Source organism: Acipenser ruthenus, chromosome 4, assembly GCF_902713425.1.
Source record: "Acipenser ruthenus chromosome 4, fAciRut3.2 maternal haplotype, whole genome shotgun sequence".
NCBI lineage: Eukaryota > Metazoa > Chordata > Actinopteri > Acipenseriformes > Acipenseridae > Acipenser > Acipenser ruthenus.
In genome coordinates this window covers 78163742-78180039 of record NC_081192.1, presented here as the reverse complement: position 1 = coordinate 78180039, position 16298 = coordinate 78163742, and the positions used below count along the sequence as shown (strand labels likewise).

The 16298-nt window shown below is 38.7% G+C and overlaps 1 protein-coding gene across 3 annotated transcripts in view; it reads right to left on the bottom strand.

Annotated features, from left to right (window-relative positions):
* The window catches only part of bbs9 (Bardet-Biedl syndrome 9), a 275781-nt gene that overhangs the window by 226636 nt on the left and 32847 nt on the right, over window positions 1-16298 (bottom strand). The window lies entirely within an intron of this gene.

Genomic DNA, 16298 nt, shown 5'->3' with positions numbered 1-16298 from the left:
GTTCAACCATGTGTTCATTTGTGAACATAAGATGGAATACCAGGAAGCTGAAAGTGATATCTCATCGACATGAACAGTGTTTAACACTTAAAATGTGGTGTCGGACTTACAAAAAAAATGTACGTCCGACACAAGGACTTCTGCTAAACTAGAGAGTGTGGTGAGCAATCAGTATGGTAAATATGTTGAGGATATCATTTGTGCTTTGAACCTATAGCATGAAATGAATTTCAAAACTTAAAGCAGGAGCAAACTAAAACAATATGCCTTACAAATCCTGTGTATATGTCCACCATGATAGGATGATTTTGGGTCGACCTTCCTGTGGAATTGCCCTATTATAGTTTATTAACATACACTTGCCTATTGCTTTGCTTTTACTTATTCAGTTGATTTCATATGCTGATGGACATGCGTCATGACAAGTAATACATATGCATTTATTTATTTATTGATTAATATTGTGTCTGGTGGCTAACTCTGTCTTAAAGAATGTTTCGCTTGATTCCCGAGGGGTGTTCTCTTAGCCGAGAGTACTGTATTAAATCAATATATTATATATATACACTACCGGTCAAAAGTTTTAGAACACCTCCATTTTCCAGTTTTTATTGAAATTTACGCAGTTTAATGTCTCAATGTACTCTGAAATTAAAGCATAGAACAAATAAACAATTGGAGATAAAAAAAGAGATCATGGAATCGTTTAACAAAATTTAATCTAAATTTTTGACTCATCAAAGTAGCCACCTTTTGCAGATATAACAGCCGAACACACTCATGGCATTGTTTCTACATTGGAAATCAAATATTGTTCGCAAAGTTCTTCCCAACACTGTTGCAGAAGTTCCCACAAATGTGTTGCACTTGTAGGTTGCTTTGCTTTCACCTTTCTGTCCAGTTCATCCCAAACCAGCTCGATGGGGTTTAAGTCTGGAGACTGTGCTGGCCATTCCATGATTTGAAGCCTACCGTCTTGTTCTTTTCTTCTAAGGTAGTTCTGACATAGCCTGGAGGTATGTTTTGGGTCATTATCTTGCTGTAGGATGAACTCCTGACCAACTAGGCGTATACCAGAGGGTATTGCATGGCGCTGCAAAATGCTGTGGTAGCAGTTTTGGTTCAGGGTGCCACTCACTCTGTGCAAGTCGCCGACTCTGGATCCAGCAAAAGAGCCCCAGACCATCACGCTTCCTCCTCCATGTTTGACAGTTGGTGTCACACACCGAGGAACCATCCTTTCGCCTACTCGACGGCGTACAAAAACCCTGCGTGATGAACCGAAGATTTCAAATTTTGATTCATCGTTCCATAAGACCTTCTTCCAGTCTTCAGTAGTCCACTGGCGGTGCTTCATGGCCCAGGCAAGCCTCTTTTTCTTATTTTGCCATCTTAGCAATGGCTTTCTTACTGCCACTCGACCTGTCAAACCTGCAGCTCGAAGTCTTCTCTTCACAGTTGAAACTGAGACTTGCTTACTTCGACCAGTGTTAAGCTGTGCTTGAAGCTGTTGTCCTGTGAGCCGCCTATCACGCAAGCTGTTGACTCTTAGAAACTTGTCTTCTGACCTCTTCCTGTCAGAGTTTCCTCCCAGTTTCCAAGTGCCTTTTGATGGTGTAGGAAACTGTACTCACTGACACCTTGGCTTTCTTTGCAATTTCTCTAAAGGAAAGACCTACACTTTTAAGGGTTATAATGGTCTGTCTGTCTTCCTTTGTTAATTGCCTTTTTCTCACCATTATGAGAGCAATATACTACTTCCTGCAGTACAATACTGTCCAAATAATGCTTAAGAGGGTGTAGTAACACTGTTCCAACACTGCTTTTATACAGACAGAGGGTTTGTAAGTAATCAACAAAAGTTGGGACACTTGTAGGAATTGTTAGCATCAACTTTCAAGGCTTAATTTACTTCCATTGCTGCAGAACAGCTGTAAGTTGTTAACCCATTACTTGTTCCCTGAAAAAGGCCTTTTTGTATAACTCTGAAATGTACACTATTTTTCAGTTTTTGGTAACCTATACTTTTTTTTTTAACCTCTGGCAGTTTACCGCTTACCTTTGTACCATTTCAGGTTATTCACTGGACTTGAACTGCTTAAATTTCAATAAAAACTGGAAAAATGGGGGTGTTCTAAAACTTTTGACCGGTAGTGTATATACTGTGCCTTGCAAAAGTATTCAGACCCCTGACCAGTTCTCTCATATTACTGAATTACAAATGGTACACTGAAATTTCGTTCTGTTTGATATTTTATTTTAAAACACTGAAACTCAAAATCAATTATTGTAAGGTGACATTGGTTTTATGTTGGGAAATATTTTTAAGAAAAATTAAAAACTGAAATATCTTGCTTGCATAAGTATTCAACCCCTGGGCTGTGAAAGCTCCCAGTTTACACCGATGAAAGAAATTGCCCTAACAAGGACACAATTACCTTACCATTGGCCTCTACCTGTGAACCATTAAAGTTGCTGTCACATTTTCTGGATAAAAACCCCACTGTTGAAGGATCATTGGTCAGGCTGTGAATCTGAAGGAAAATGAAGACCAAAGAGAATTCTACAGAAGTTAGAGATAAAGTAATACAAATGCATAGATTAGGGAAAGGGTACAAAATAATATCCAAGTGTTTGGATATCCCAGTGAGCACAGTTGGATCAATAATCAGGAAGTGGAAGCTGCATCACACCACCCAGGCACTGCCAAGAAAAGGCCGTCCCTCAAAACTCAGCGCTCAAACAAGAAGGAGACTTGTGAGAGAAGCCACAGAGAGGCCAACAATCACTTTGAAGGAGGAGCAGGGTTCACTGGCTGGGAGTGGAGTAATGGTGCACCAGTCAACCATATAAAGAGCTCTGCATAACACTGGCCTGTATGGGAGGGTGGCAAGAAAGAAGCCGTTACTCAAAAAGTACCATCTAAAAGCACGTCTGGAGTTTGCCAGAAAGCATGAGAGTGACCCAGCTGCGATGTGGAAAAAAGTTTTGTGGTCAGATGAGACCAAGATAGAGCTTTTTGACCAAAACTCAAAGCGCTATGTGTGGCGCAAACCTAACACTGCCCATGCCTCAAGACACACCACAGTGAAGTATGGTGTTGGCAGCATCATGCTGTGGGGATGCTTCTCATCAGCAGGGACTGGGCATCTTGTTAAAATTGAAGGAACAATGGATGGAGCAAAATACAGGGAAATACTGCAAGAGAACCTGCTTCAGTCTGCTAAAAAACTGAAGCTTGGGAGGAAATTCACCTTTCAGCAGGACAATGATCCCAAGCACAAGGCCAAAGCAACATTGGAGTGGCTCAAGAACAAAAAGGTGAATGTCCTACAGTGGCCCAGTCAAAGTCCTGATCTCAATCCCATTGAGAATCTGTGGCACTATTTGAAAATTGCGGTCCACAAGCGTCGTCCAACCAACCTGAACAACCTGGAGCAAATCTGCCAAGAAGAATGGGCCAAAATCACTCCGACACTGTGTGCAAAGCTGGTACATACTTACCCCATAAGACTTAAAGCTGTTATTGCAGCTTTAAGATATTTCAGTTTTTTTATTTTTCTTAAAAATATTTCCCAACATAAAACCAGTGTCACCTTACAATAATTGATTTTGAGTTTCAGTGTTTTAAAATAAAATATCAAACAGAACGAAATTTCAATGTACCAGTTGTAATTCAGTAATATGAGAGAATTGGTCAGGGGCCTGAATACTTTTGCAAGGCACTGTATATATAGCGTTCCTAAATAACAGTAAACACAAAACATTTTTCACAAAACATTACCAAACACAAAACATTATCAAACAATAATAAAACCATAAATAAATGTAAAAATAAAAAGAGACAAGTGAAATGTCCCCTTTTTGTACTGGACAGGACGATCTTTAGCAGAAATATTTCCGATCTTTGATACAGCTGGCGATTTTTTCGTAGAAGCAAACTAAACCAGCTGCCAGTTAGAGGGCCCCGGACTACAATGATCTTTTACAAGTACAAAAATATTCCACATTAACGCCATCCAACAGCAGTGTGCACTACTGCTCAAAAAGCTCATCTTATGGTACAAGAGATTTTTAATTTATTGCTTGTTTTATCAAGGTTTATGCTAGCCGTGTTGCTCTATGTGATCGTTTATTACATTAGTAAAACGCTTCCCAGTTGGGTGATGTATGCCAGCTGCTGAATGTTAGAGTGTTGTGGTTAAATTAAGATGAATGCTGGCAAATGGCAGTCTCATTATTCATTTTCAGGTTCTTTTACCAATGTTTTATGTAAACCTCCACAGTATTGCAAACATTTCAGCAGCAAACCTGTTTAACCTTTGCACATTATATACTTCTGCAGATGTTCAAATGTACTGTCCAGAAATATTTAGTCAAACCTCCAATGTTATTTTTATATATATATATATATATATATATATATATATATATATATATATATATATATATATTATTTTACTTTATTTCATATTATTTTACAGCATCCCACTCCAGATGTTTTTATTTGGATTGGCAAGTCTGGTTAACAGCCTGCTCGTACAATCAATTGTAACACCTTATCTAATTACATTGCATTTCTCTGCAGCGTCAAGACGAATCCAATGGGACAGTTTAACTCAAATAAGCAAAATTAACATGAAATGAAATACTAAATCTATTGTGGCAATTGAAAAAGGGAGATAGGAACTGTCTACATGTGGTTCCCATTGCAAGGGCTGCTTCTTGGAAGTATTCCTGTAATGATTGTAGCATATGTTGTTCAGTACAGTGTGACAGATTACAAAACGGGTAAAGAAGCAGAGCCCTCTTTCTTTTCAACTGGACTTTGGGTCCAGTAACAACTCTCTATACCTTCACTGTGGCCTCAATCTGTTATTTTTATTTGCCGCTATAAAGAGAATGACCAGACGGCCCTATAAAATGAACTTGGCAGTGCTCTTTGGGGAGGTAGCCAGCCCAGCTGCCTAAGCTGTCCATCTGGCCAGCTGGCTGTCCATCTATCTGGACAGTTTGCACAATATTCTCCTGAGCTTCCCTGGTATAATTAACCCTCAGCAGGAAAATAAACGTTCTTTGAAATGTTCTTTTCCAGTAATGTAGACATTTTTAAATATGAGCATTCTTCAACTTTGCATTACAACTGAGCAATAGGGGGAAACTGGAAATTGGTTTTGTGATAGCTGTGCTGTAATAAAATATATTTTCCCACTTCAGCCTTTAACGGCTCGGGCAGTCTGATTTTCTTTTTACGGCTCTTATAAAAACTAAATTATTGAGCTTGCTTTTTTTGATTCCTTGAAAAAAAATAACATTTTAATTTGGCTTAATCATTTCTATAATTTTGGCATTATAAAACCAGAGCAGCTTGAGAAACAACTGTAATGCAACAAGGTAGCTTGAACAGCCTGTATGCTGAAAGAGCTCTTAAGCTTGGCAGAGGTACTGTGTAGTAGCACCAACTGCTCTACTAAGGGTAGTAACTCATTGTCACAAGGATGGCTGTAGTGGGCGACGTCAGACCTGGAACAAACACACAGCACTGCGAGTGAAATAAAAGGAATCCACAGCAGATTGGGGAACTTTTATTAAATTAACAAAATAAAAAGGTTTGAACAAACGAAGAATGGCACGTTGGCCAAACAAACAGACAAAACAAACACCAGAGAAAGAATAAATAAAACAAGTATCGCTGGTGGCCTCGCTGGGGATCCACAGTGCGAAAAATGATGGATTGGCAGGGACACGTTTTGGAGGATGCGTGTTCCAGCCTCCGTTTCCGAGTCGCCAGGGGGCTGCAGCGGTGAACCGGGATACAAATAATAATCAGGCATTCCAAATTGGGGAGAAAAAACTGAGTTAAAAAAAATAATTGAAAAAATTACATTGAAATAGCACGGTGTTTGTATAACAAGAGGCTTCAAGAAACAGACATCATGGGAACGCATGAAAAAACTATTTTTGCACCTCTCAGCCACCGTACACGACCGTGATTTTAACTGTAAAAAGTGCTGCCTCTCGTGCCACTTCACTTGCTAGCTTATTGCTTGGGGGAAAACAACTACCTATAAGTTATTCTGAGCAGATAGTACTGTAATGACTACTGCAGAATGTAGTGTCTAGTTGCTGCATTTTTTCTCTAAATTTCTCAGGAAGATATTACTAAGTGCCTTTTTATTAAAATTAGAATAAATAGGCTTTTATTTACATTGTTTGTCATTAATTATTAATGAAAACATTAAATATATTATAGTTCAGCTTGTGTTGAAAAGAAAAACACCTAAAAAAGCCTACATTTACATTTTTTACAATGTTCCTACTTTGTTTCTATTACATTGTGCCAATATGTACCCTTTTTCCTGAAAGCACTATGATTAAAACCATTTAGAAAGGGTTTTTTCTAGCTTCATCATTGCTGTCAATCATGGGGTTTCCATGCGGGTCAATATACACATGAAATGGCAATGCGCGTTCACATTTGTGAGAATTACTCGTGTAAATCAGGTTTGTGGCCGAAAAAAACTGCCAAAGAGAGGGATAGGGAAAATCTCATTTACTTGTGTAAATGACGAAACACATGGGAAAATCCACACCCAGTTTCGCATGGAAACCTACATTTCACGTGTAAATGTTAATAAGCGTGTTTATCCTTAACTATAAATACTGAAAGGGAGCAGGTCAGTTGTTACTGTGGATTCCAAGACGGCAGAAAGGAGTGGCTAATGGGCGATTTTATGGTTAGCAGTGGCGTAGTTCATCTTAATGATAATGCGGGCAGCTTTTTTATTATTGTTTTTTTTGCTGTGTCTGGACTGTCATGTTGTATATCTCTTGTGAGTTTATAGTTCTGTATAAAACCACTTACCATGAACTACATTATGCCCTTGTTATAGTATTAAAGCAGCTGTTTGAGAATACCCTTGCTGTAAAAACTACGCTAAGGTTAAACACGAATAGCAAGTGAGCTGCTTAAATGTCGAACTGAATTAATTCCCATCCTTTTTTTGATCCCAGCTATGTCCAAAGACAACGCGTGTCTGCCGTCCACATTAATAAATATAGTTGGTGAAGTGGATGTCATGAGCCAGCTTGATCACCCAAAACAGCGCAACAACTGATAGTGAAAAATAAATAAATAAATATCAAGAGAAAGAAAGAAATAATTATTTATTTATGTTTTACTTTTACCAATTATGTAGGCTATCCTTCAGCATAGCTAATTCTCAGAAATTAACAGTTTTTTTTCAGTATAAATTCCAAGCGTTATGTCTGGCGCAAGCCCAACACTGCACATCACCCAGTCAACACCATCCCAACTGTCAAGCATGGTAGTGGCAGCATTATGTTATGGGGATGCTTCTCTTCAGCAGGGACTGGGAAGCTTGTCAGGAGAGGGGAGAATGGGTGGTGTAAAATACAGGCAAATCCTTGAGGAAAACCTGTTTGAGTCAGCCAAGACTCTGAAACTGGGGCGTAAATTCACATTTCAGCAGGACAATGACCCGAAGCACAAAACCAAAGCCACACCGGCGTGGTTGAACAAGAAGAGAATTAATGTTCTTGAGTGACCCAGTCAAAGTCCTGACTTCCTGACAATCCCCAACAAACTTATCAGAACTGGAGCAATTTTCCCGTGAAGAATGGGCAAAAATGTCACCATCCTACTGTGCAAAGCTAGTAAAGACCTATCCAAAAAGACTCATAGCAGTAATTGCTGCAAAAGGTGCTTCTACCAAGTACTGACTTAAGGGGCTGAATACTTATGCAACCAGTAAATTTCATTTTGTACATTTTCTCTGCAAGTTTTGCTGACATTTAACCTCCTCCTCATATAACAGTGTTCAATTTAACCACTTTGAATAAAAAAAGTCAGTTTGAAAAACTGTGCATACATTATTTGTAATTCAACAAAATGTGACATTATTGGTAGGGGGTTAATACTTCTGCAAACACTGTACATATGCGTGCGACTAGTCCATTTTTAAATATCAAGAAATCATTTAATATAAATGATGAAGATGTCGAAATAAATGCGTTCCCTAGTATATTTCCATGTTGTCAAAACAAGTTAATTGTCATTAAACTCGGGTGTCCTATAATACACATTTGCGTAGATAAAAGTGCCTAGGTTCTGCAAAAATCTGCAAAAAAACAAGATGATGTTTTTTTCCCTACTTTGGCAACTTATTTCTCTCACTGTATGACGGGTATTTTCCTACATTTCACCTAAGAGAGTTGGGAACTACAAATTAAAAGTGAAATGCTGTTTTTAGTTGACTTACTTTTGCTATGCCAATACCCTGAAAACATGTCCTATCCTTGCTATATAGAGTCTCTGGCAGTTCTCGCGCTTCGCTGATAACTTGGCGCGAGGAACTACCGTTCCTCTCAATCCCTACTCTTCTGCTCATCCAGTTGAACATCAATCCGGGTTTGTCCAAAAGTTTTGAGTGTTTTACAGTGGCTCGCAAGTGACTGGGAATGCTCATGTTTTTGTGTTTGACTTCGTTAGACATTCTAGATTGCTGTAACCAGTGCTGTTCCATATCGCCTTTTCAGTACTGAACAAAAGACAGTTACAGCATTATTATTTTTTTTAAATGACAGCACCGGTAAGCCACGGATACCTTTAATAATTACAATTTTGAAAGTGTCGAGTATATCCCTTCCCTTCCTGTGTCAGTTCGGATATTTGTGGTGTATACCTCCCTTTTTTTAACAACTTCCAATTTTTTATGAGAAAGTTCTTGAAAATTGATTCGTAACCAAATCGACTCCGATGTCCCAGTTTTTTTTTTTTTTTAATTTGTAAAAAGTAATTTAAATTATTACTTCAAAGTTCTCAATAACAGTCTCTATAATAAGCACTATCACGCAAAATTCAGCTATACATACACTGTTTACCCTAGCTTATTTAGGTCCTGACTGCTCACTAATGATTGGACAGCTGCAAAACCAGGGCAGATCTTTGACTTTCCCATTGGTTAAACTCTCAAGACCTTCAGCTGTTTAAGACTGAATCTAGCACCTTGTAGACAATACTATCATAGCATCAAAGGGTATGAATACTTTTGAATTAACATTTGTTGATTGAAAATAATTGTAGACATCTATTTCTTGTAACTTTTTTTTTCCTCATCCACAAAAGCAAAACTTTTGCTACAGAAGATCTTTCCTATTTTTTTTTTTTTGAGAAATTTCTAGAAATGCTCAATTTCCATTGGGGTATGTAAATTTTTGACTACAACTGTATGTGTGTGTGTGTGTTTGTGTGTATATATGTATATATATATATATACACACACACTACCAGTCAAAAGTTTTAGAACACCCCCATTTTTCCAGTTTTTATTGAAATTTAAGCAGTTCAAGTCCAGTGAATAACCTGAAATGGTACAAAGGTAAGCGGTAAACTGCCAGAGGTTAAAAGAAAAGTTTAGGTTACCAAAAACTGAAAAATAATATACATTTCAGAGTTATACAAAAAGGCCTTTTTCAGGGAACAAGTAATGGGTTAACAACTTACAGCTGTTCTGCAGCAATGGAAGTAAATTAAGCCTTGAAAGTTGATGCTAACAATTCCTACAAGTGTCCCAACTTTTGTTGATTACTTACAAACCCTCTGTCTGTATAAAAGCAGTGTTGGAACAGTGTTACTACACCCTCTTAAGCATTATTTGGACAGTATTGTACTGCAGGAAGTAGTATATTGCTCTCATAATGGTGAGAAAAAGGCAATTAACAAAGGAAGACAGACAGACCATTATAACCCTTAAAAGTGTAGGTCTTTCCTTTAGAGAAATTGCAAAGAAAGCCAAGGTGTCAGTGAGTACAGTTTCCTACACCATCAAAAGGCACTTGGAAACTGGGAGGAAACTCTGACAGGAAGAGGTCTGGCAGACCCAAAGCCACAACAGAATCAGAAGACAAGTTTCTAAGAGTCAACAGCTTGCGTGATAGGCGGCTCACAGGACAACAGCTTCAAGCACAGCTTAACACTGGTCGAAGTAAGCAAGTCTCAGTTTCAACTGTGAAGAGAAGACTTCGAGCTGCAGGTTTGACAGGTCGAGTGGCAGTAAGAAAGCCATTGCTAAGATGGCAAAATAAGAAAAAGAGGCTTGCCTGGGCCATGAAGCACCGCCAGTGGACTACTGAAGACTGGAAGAAGGTCTTGTGGAACGATGAATCAAAATTTGAAATCTTCGGTTCATCACGCAGGGTTTTTGTACGCCGTCGAGTAGGCGAAAGGATGGTTCCTCGGTGTGTGACACCAACTGTCAAACATGGAGGAGGAAGCGTGATGGTCTGGGGCTCTTTTGCTAGATCCAGAGTCGGCGACTTGCACAGAGTGAGTGGCACCCTGAACCAAAACTGCTACCACAGCATTTTGCAGCGCCATGCAATACCCTCTGGTATACGCCTAGTTGGTCAGGGGTTCATCCTACAGCAAGATAATGACCCAAAACATACCTCCAGGCTATGTCAGAACTACCTTAGAAGAAAAGAACAAGACGGTAGGCTTCAAATCATGGAATGGCCAGCACAGTCTCCAGACTTAAACCCCATCGAGCTGGTTTAGGATGAACTGGACAGAAAGGTGAAAGCAAAGCAACCTACAAGTGCAACACATTTGTGGGAACTTCTGCAACAGTGTTGGGAAGAACTTTGAGAACAATATTTGATTTCCAATGTAGAAACAATGCCACGAGTGTGTTCGGCTGTTATATCTGCAAAAGGTGGCTACTTTGATGAGTCAAAAATTTAGATTACATTTTGTTAAACGATTCCATGATCTCTTTTTTTATCTCCAATTGTTTATTTGTTCTATGCTTTAATTTCAGAGTACATTGAGACATTAAACTGCGTAAATTTCAATAAAAACTGGAAAAATGGAGGTGTTCTAAATCTTTTGACCGGTAGTGTATATATATATATATATATATATATATATATATATATATATATATATATATATATATATATATATATATATATATATATATATATATATATATATATATATATATATATATATACACACACATACACACCCCTGTATATTAGGACTGTTAATCGCAGTTAACTTCTGCAATTAACACGGTGAAGCAAAGCACTAAAAATGTTTTTTTTTTTTTTTATGTTCTGTCAACTCACTGGACAGAAAGACGCTTACTTTTCCACTGTCAAAGTGAGCTCCAGTATCACTCACGAGTACATCTAGTCTGCTGCGTGCTGAACACACCTTCACTTCTCAAAATACACTAGCAGCTCTTCTGCTACAGCCAATAACAATACAACAACAAATTAAACCCACCAGTTTCGAAAGAAATTCAGGATCACTGCAAGCCCATGAATCAAGCTAAGTATGATAATAGTAGGTTGCTGTGACAGGATCGCTGTAGTGCGTAGCTGCGGCGACATCACAGACCAGAATAGAAACCAAAACAAGGAAATAGAGGGGCAAAACTGAAGCACAACGGCGCTCAGCGCGTTTTTTAAATAGTAATAAAAACAAAAGATTTAAACAAACACAAAACACTACAAAACAAAAGGCGAGTTGGCCAAACAAACAGAAACACTAAACAAGTAGTATGCTGGTTGAAAAACCAGCATACGTAGCAATTGTTTATTTATTTTCTCCCACAGACTTATGTCTCTCGTCTGACACTCTCCACATAATGAGCTGGGAGTGGGTCTTTTATATCTGTGGCTGGAGCCTTAATGACCTATAAAACAATTACCTTATTAAGGCTCCAGCCACATTCCCACGACCTTTTACAGGTATGAGGATTCAACCCCATCCACACGAGCTACACTTTGAGACCGGCTTTTTCGCCGGTCTCAAATAGTAAACAATGACGGACGGATTTCGTCTGTCTGCACAAAACACATATTGCTAATACCAAACAACAACAACAACAACATTAATAAATTACAAAAATAGCGCACAATATATATAGGGGCGGGGCTCCCTGTCACAGCTGCGTTGATGGTTTTTGTTTTTTTTTGCACGTAGTATGTAAAGCCTATCAATTGTTCTGCTGGCAAAAACTGTAAATAAACGCTGGGTCTCTATTAAATGCCAGGTTTCTGTCATTACCATTGAAGCTGAGGAAGATGAGGAGGCGCCTGAGCGTAATGACCTGCTAATAAGTGACAGCGATGAAAGTGACTCTCAGGATTAATAAATAATAATAATAAAAAACTTTATTTAAGGTGTTATCAAGTCTTGATCATTTTAATCATGTTATTAAAAATGGTAGATCTAATTCTGTTTTTACATACAAATTTGTACTTCTGCTTGTTCATTTTCCAACGTTTTGCATACCGTATCCTTGTTAACCAGTGCATATAAAAAGACCGTAATAATACTTTCGCTTTATACTTGAGGGTGTACAATACAATGTAATGTAATATAATGTAACAAAACTGTTACTTAGTTCAAACTGACACACAACCTTTTAGCAAAGTTGCTGGAATGTTTCAATTGTGTTAGCGGCTTCTCAATGGCCGCATGAAGCATGTGAAGCTAATGATCTAATATAAATGCCAGTCTCAAACAACAACAACAACAACAACAGAATAAAACAAATTTAAATTTGATGGATGTAGTAATTGTATCAATTTAACATGAGATTAACTAGGAATCATTTTTTAATCACTTGATAACCCTAATAGAGAGAGAGAGAGAGAGAGAGAGAGAGAGACATATTCATTTATAAATAAAAGTAGTGCCAGGAAAAAAAAAAAAAGTACCATTGAAAACATAACGGAATCTTGAAAATGCACTTGTAGTCTTAAGGCTTCAATAAAGATTCCACAAAGCTGAACAATAAAACAGTGCTCTGCCAGGAAAAATATCATTCAAAACCACAAAATTAATCTGAAAATCATTTTCCACCATTTAGGTAGGATTATTGCAACCAATAAGAAACCCAGTAGGACTACTTGGTGACATTTTGGTTATTTCATCTATTTTTACAAGTGCTCCCTCCCACCCTTTCTCATTCCAATGGCATGGTGTGGTATCGGTTCTGGAAAACTAAACCAAAATCACTGTGACTCAATCAACCATTTTTATGGACATAAACAGTGAATTTCCCAGCCAAGCTAGACTGCAGAAGAACATCCCTGTAAGTTTTCCCCCTTCAGAATTTTTAAATATGCTTGCATAGGTGGATTCTTGGAGAATACAGTACTGTGAAATGTTTAATAGTTGTTGCATTTTGTGGTCAAATAGCTGAAGAGCATGTAACCTTGTGTTGGCCTGCTATAAAACTATACAATAAGATGATTAGCATGAAAGGCACTCAAGCACATCTTAATATCAGCTAAAAAAAAAAAAACTGATCAACTGATCAGTTTACAGGACAAAGGGGTTAAAGTTAAGAATCACACTAGCTTTTCTACAATAGCAAAATAACTATTCAGACACTGTGTGTGCGTGCGTGCGTGATTAGAACAGAAATTGAACAGATTCCTCAACAAAAAACCTGAGCTTTTCAAAATCTTATACAAGTGTCACCCTCTTTTTAAAAAAAAAAAAAAAAAAAAAAAAAAGTCTCAGAGAGCATTAAAGCAGTCTGGTAGGCAAAATAAATAAAATGAAGCCTTTGAATCAAGTTTCAGATCATCGTGACTCACAACTCAAGCAGTCACAGGTTTAAAAAAAGCACTTGCTCCATTAGCAGCAGTGAGAGTGGATGCAGATCTGATAAGAAAAGAACCTGGAGACTTCAAATGAGAAAGGGTCATTTTATCTAACATCACGCCATGAAATGATAAAGGGAATTCTCGTTCAACTTGACATCACAAAACATCTTGGAAGGAAGCTTTTTACCAGTACAGAACAGAATGTTCCAAAAAATAACAGGGGGCCTACCTGAAAGCAAAATAAAGCAAGAGCATTAAATTCTACGCACCCTGTCTTTAAGTTTGTCCTGCGATGGATGAACAGGCGACAATGCTATCAGATGATACACGCTGGAGCAGAAGGCTCAGTTTTTCAGCATTGTGTTGTCAGTTGTGTTTTGGCAGACAGGAATTCACCAGAGATTTAAACTGATGAAGTTGCAGACTCCGCTCAATGGGAGAGATTTTAACTATAACAAAAACCTCATTTAGCTGAAGATGACAGATTTGCTCTTTAAAGTGCAAGTAATATTGTGGCTAAATGTAAACAAAGAAAGGCAACCACTGATCCATGAAGGACAAGAATGTCGAAATCTCCATCACACAATGATCACTTCCCCAGCCATTAAGACTATCTGTTACATTATCAGATCTGAAATATCTGAATAAAGAGTGTGTCCTTTGGAGGGGTTTGATGGGGCCCAGTAAGGAACAGCTATCATATAAATGTTCTAGAGGCCATCATTGGCCACCACCAAGACCAAACCATTAAGCAGCTTTAGCTAGTACAAAAAAATGATTTTGAGAGGCTCCCAAGTGGCGCATCCATTAAAAGCACTTGCGTAGAGTGCAGGATGCACCCTATAGTCTGGAGGTCGCCGGTTCGAGTCCAGGCTATTCCTTTGCCGACCAAGGACGGGAGCTCCCAGGGGGCGGCGCACAATTGGCTGAGCGCCGCCCGGGGGGAGGGAGGGTTAGGCCTGCGGGCTTGCCTGTAAGCTGCCCAGAGCTGCGTTGTCCGCCGACGCTGTAGCTCTGTGTGGCTGCATGGTGAGTCTGCAGTGTGTAAAAAAAGCGGTCGGCTGACAGCACACGCTTCAGAGGACAGCGTGTGCTCATCTTCACTGCTCTGAATCAGCACAGTGGAGAAAACAAAAAAAAATTGGCGACTACTAAATTTATATTATATATATATATATATATATATATATATATATATATATATATATATATATACAGACGTGCTCAAATTTGTTGGTACCCTTACAGCTCATTGAAATAATGCTTCATTCCTCCTGAAAAGTGATGAAATTAAAAGCTATTTTATCATGTATACTTGCATGCCTTTGGTATGTCATAGAATAAAGCAAAGAAGCTGTGAAAAGAGATGAATTATTGCTTATTCTACAAAGATATTCAAAAATGGCCTGGACACATTGTTGGTACCCCTTAGAAAAGATAGTAAATAATTGGATTATAGTGATATTTCAAACTAATTAGTTTCTTTAATTAGTATCACACATGTCTCCAATCTTGTAATCAGTCATTCAGCCTATTTAAATGGAAAAAAGTAGTCACTGTGCTGTTTGGAATCATTGTGTGCACCACACTGAACATGGACCAGAGAAAGCAAAGGAGAGAGTTGTCTGAGGAGATCAGAAATAAAATAATAGACAAGCATGGTAAAGGTAAAGGCTACAAGACCATCTCCAAGCAGCTTGATGTTCCTGTGACAACAGTTGCAAATATTATTAAGAAGTTTAAGGTCCATGGAACTGTAGCCAACCTCCCTGGGCGTGACCGCAAGAGGAAAATCGACCCCAGGGTGAACAGAAGGATAGTGCGAATGGTAGAAAAAGAACCAAGGATAACTGCCAAAGAGATACAAGCTGAACTCCAAGGTGAAGGTATGTCAGTTTCTGATCGCACCATCCATCGCTTTTTGAGCAAAAGTGGGCTCCATGGAAGAAGACCCAGGAGGACTCCACTTTTGAAAGAAGAACATAAAAAAGCCAGACTGGAATTTGCTAAAATGCATATTGACAAGACACAATCCTTCTGGGAGACTGTCCTTTGGACAGATGAGTCAACACTGGAGCTTTTTGGCAAGTCGCATCAGCTCTATGTTCACAGACGAAAAAATGAAGAACACCATACCTACAGTGAAACATGGAGGAGGCTCGGTTATGTTTTGGGGCTGCTTTGCTGCGCCTGGCACAGGGTGCCTTGAATCTGTGCAGGGCACAATGAAATCTCAAGACTATCAAGGCATTCTGGAGCGAAACGTACTGCCCAGTGTCAGAAAGCTCTGTCTCAGTCGTAGGTCATGGGTCCTCCAACAGGATAATGACCCAAAACACACAGCTAAAAGCACCCAAGAATGGATAAGAACAAAACATTGGACTATTCTGAAGTGGCCTTCTATGAGTCCTGATCTGAATCCTAGCGAACATCTATGGAAAGAGCTGAAACTTGCAGTCTGGAGAAGGCACCCATCAAACCAGCTGGAGACAGCTGGAGCAGTTTGCTCAGGAAGAGTGGGCCAAACTACCTGTTAACAGGTGCAGAAATCTCATTGAGAGCTACAGAAAACGTTTGATTGCAGTGATTGCCTCTAAAGGTTGTGCAACAAAATATATTAGGTTAGCGGTCCCATCATTTTTGTC